The following is a 4,411-nucleotide window of genomic DNA, read 5'->3' as shown; positions in this document are numbered from 1 at the left end:
TCTTCTCTCATATAGTTTTATGTTACTGCCTTAGATTTTGTTTTCCTTAGTAATTCTGCAACCTGCCTGGCTTAACTTCTAAAACGTTAAGGGACCATAACAGGTTCCCCAAAGTTAAGAATGGAAAGAATGATAAAAGGATATTCCCTTCTAGATTCCCCTCTCTTAATCCCTCAGATAAGCAATATTCCATACAAAACAGCAGTTTTCTTTAGTCTCTGGAAATGGTATCTATTTCTCCAGTTTCTGTTACGTTGTTCCAGCTTGTGAGTTGGAACTGTAACTATTAGAACAGCGATATCTTTACTGAAGTAAAGTCCTTGAAACTATTAAGCACATAGGTCGGTATTACCCTCTCCTGCATTGAGCCAATAAGAGATGCATGGCATGAGGTCATTTAGCACTTATGCTGTGCTGCATTTGTTTTCTGGAGATAAAGGAAAGAAAACAAACACATTTTTGAAACAGAACTAAACAAGAGGTAGATTGAAAAAGGTACTTAGCTACTTGAAGAGCTACAGTTCCATTGTTGGGGACAAAACAATGAGGATGGAGAAAACCGAAAGAGTTTCCCTTACTATCTTCAGGGAAGAAAAAAAATTGTATCAAAGAAAGAGGCTCTCATAAGAATGGATTATCAAAGAAACCAACCACAGCAAGCTGGACCATACTGTTCTGTCAAAGCCAAATCAACCTGTAAATGGCCAGAAAGATATTGACCAAGTAGAAGAGATATATAAACAAATAATAGGCATGAATAGAGTCAGAAGAGAGCCAGAAGAGGTCCAAAGTGGGAAAGATGCAGGTAAATGACAACAGTAACAATAATAAAATAACAATAAAGATTCAGATAAGTATTAATAGTAATAAAGGTCCAGAGCAATAACAATAGAACTCACCATAAATAGATAATACTTATACCACCATGTGCCAGCCATGGCTCTAAGTGCTTTCCATATGTGAACTTAACCCTCATACCAATGCTGAGAGGTAAGCACCATCATTATCCCTATGATGAGGAAACTGAGGCACAGAAAGGATGACTCGCCAAGTTCCCAGCAGCCGTACGTGGCAGTGATGCACCTACAGTGAGGCTCCTGTGTCTGAGCTTGCAAACATGCTGATGGGAACACTCAAGCTTGGCTGCACCAGAATCACCTGGAAGGCCTGTGGTTTGGGGTGGAGCCCAAGAATTGGCAAGTCTAACAAGTTCCCAGGTGATGCTATTCCTGCTGTTGCAGGAACACTGGCTGGGAACCACCAAACTGTGATATAGAGCCCTCCGCCTTTGATATGGGTCCTTTCTCCCTCCCTTCCCTTAGCATCTTAGAATAACACCATTGCACACGGGCACTGAGAACATCTGCTTATTCATCTCCAGGAACACCCAACTTCTACTGTTCTTACAGAGGAATACCAAATACCCAGTGTTCCAAAGCCATGATTTTTTTTTAAAGCAGGAATATATGGAGAATTTGATCAAAACTATAACAATTTAGTTACATTTATTATGTAAATGTTGTATCATGTAAATAGCATGTTATGAAATGTATAAATGTTATATATTATACAATTTATATTAGATATATAAATATTATGGTATATTGTTTGTATATTTACATTAAACATATAAATAAGTCTAGTAAAAATATTAGCTAAATCAAGTACAGAGAAATCTTTAATTCCCACAACAGACGTTCAACCTTCACTGTTGCTGGCCAACCCGTGTTTACATGACACTCCTTTTTTTTAAGTCTCAATAATGGAATCCTCTAGCTAACTGTTCTGTGGATGCTTTGTTAGGGAAAACAAATTCAGTTTAGGAATGGTTTTTTTACTCCTAATAAGTACAACACTCAGACCTAAAAACTTAGCACTCTGGTGAGCCAAATTCTGTCGGTTTTCAATTTGCCTGTCCCGGGTAAACTCCATCCTGTGTTCGGTGGTGAGACAAAGTAGATGCACCTGCAAAAAGTAGTTTGTCACTCTTGAAAAAAAGTGAAGAGGCAGCCACTCCCCAAAACTGGAGTTTCTCAACTAGGTCTTTCAAAGGGGATGGTGTGCATGGGTGAATGAAATCCAAATCAAATTGTAACTTTAAATGTAAAATTTAATTTAATTTTAAGTCATAAAATTAAAATGTGGGCAATTGGATTTTTAAGCTCTGACTAAACACAGCTTCCTGTTTATAAGAAAAGTTGCTTTAAAAGCTATCTTGCATGTCCAACATTTCCGGTTCAATTTCCGATATCAATTTTTCGATAATCTCTCTGTCTACATATCCAAAATACCCACATTAAATTTCACTTTATGGGCCGGTCCGGTGGCACACTGCTATAGTGCGCCGCTTGGGAAGTGCAGTGGCGCTCCCGCCGAGGGTTCGGATCCCACATACAGACCGGTTCCCGCTCACTGGCTGAGCGAGGTGCGGGAGCAACACCGAGGGTTGCGGTCCCGTGGCCGGTCCTGGTCCGGTATGGGCGCGACACTGAGGGTTGCAATCCGTTGCCGGTCACGAAAAAAGACAAAAAAAGGAATAAATAAATAAATAAATAAAAAATAAATTTCACTTTATGTATACACAGGTTTACATATTAAGTAGAAAAAAATGTTTGGCAGGAATCTATTTGGAGCTCACTGAACTCAGGTTTAACAATAATTGAAAATTAAGCCAGTGAGGCTCTGCTATTCTCCTTTGGACCCTGTGACTGCAGCCATGCAATGCTCGGGCACTGCTGGCTTTGGCCTTGCGCCATATTTCTTTCTGCTCTTCAAAGCATCACTTTAATGCTGGGTCTGACTGATCTGCATCCACTTCCTGGCTTTGTCAGTGCCAGCTGAGGACTCGGATGGCTTTGCTCAGGTAGTGTCAGAAAAGGACATGTTCATTGAAGTGGAACACGGTGGCCTGAGGTGACTCCCAGCAGATTCCAAAGGGCAATCTCTAGGTTCTTATCTCCTGAGGAAATTACACTTTCTTTCTGCAAACTCGCTTTTTCCCTCCGGCTACTGAGGACTGAAGACAGCTGGAAAGAATGACAGCTTCTTGGAGTTGTGGAATTGCTCATTCTCCTCCATGAGAATCATAAAGACTTTAGGAGAGTGTGAGTTGAGATTACAGCCCACCTGCAAGCCAGTTTTCTCTATCTCAACAACCTGTGTTTTGAAGATAGGAACTTAGAACCTTCTTGGTAGAGCTGTGGCCACATTTGGTTGTGGTTGGTTGTGTATGCTGCTCCCAGGTATTCTCTGCACCTCTCTGCTGGTTCCATCCAGAAAGGAGCCTTCCCTAGGCCTGTCCCTGTAGGGGGGATGTGTTTTCTACTCCCTGTGTCAGATGTGCCCATGTGACTTGCTTTGGCTGATGGAAGCTGAGCTGCAGTGACTCATGTCATGCCTGGGCAGAGGTGTCGGACACATGTACAGGTCTGCCATTGCTCTTGGGTGGGTCTCAGATTGAGTTCTTCCTTCTACTGAGTGGGAAGAAGGAGGACTTGGGGTCAAACTGCAGCTGAACCACAGTTGACTTGTAACACAAGTGAGAAAAAATTCATATTGCCATAAGCCACAGAGATCTTGGAGTTGTTTGTTACTGAGGCAAAATCTAGTGAAAACCTGACCATGGAAACAAACTTACTGCCTGTGTTTGTATTTGGGGATTATATGCCCAACCTAATGGGAACACGTTTAAAGGAAATATCTCTAATGTAAACTCCAAATGTTGGTCTATAACTAAACACTGAATAGAAAAAGAATCCGAACCTAACAAGATTCCAAATAGGAAGAAAGATATATTTTAGGGCCAGGGCAAAAGCTAGGGCCCATAGACCCTTCAAACCCATTGTACAGGCTGGGTCACCAGATCTCTCACATGTCTGTATGGGTCACCAAACCCCTCACATACAGATTCATGAGCTAGGTAATTGGGAAAGATCCTGGGAGCCATTGGCAGATGATATGAGCTCAGTCCTCAGCTTCCTCAGCAGCAGCAGCAGCAGCAGCAGCTTACAGCAGCCTCCAGTAGCAGTGGTGGTGGCCTCCCAGAGGGTCCTGGGGGCTCTGGCAGCAACAGCTTGCAGCAACAGCCTTTCAGCAGCAGTAGTGGCCTCCCTGTGTACCCCCTGGGGGCATCCCAGGGGCAGGGGCACTGTGAATCAGAGCCACTCATCCTTTATACTCAAGTCCAATAACCCAGGAACACCTGAGTACACATGCACAATTACATTAGACAAGAACCAAGGAACACCTAGGCACACATGCATATTTACATCAAATGCTCGGCAAGACTCCAACCCCCTGAGGGATCCTGACCATTTATATTCACTTTTTACATCAAATGCTCGGCAAGACTCCAACCCCCTGAGGGATCCTGACCATTTATATTCACTTTTTACATCAAATGCTCGGCAAG

This window comes from Galeopterus variegatus, unplaced genomic scaffold (genome assembly GCF_000696425.1).
Source record: "Galeopterus variegatus unplaced genomic scaffold, G_variegatus-3.0.2 Scaffold7584, whole genome shotgun sequence".
Taxonomy (NCBI): domain Eukaryota; kingdom Metazoa; phylum Chordata; class Mammalia; order Dermoptera; family Cynocephalidae; genus Galeopterus; species Galeopterus variegatus.
This window is presented reverse-complemented; position numbering follows the sequence as displayed.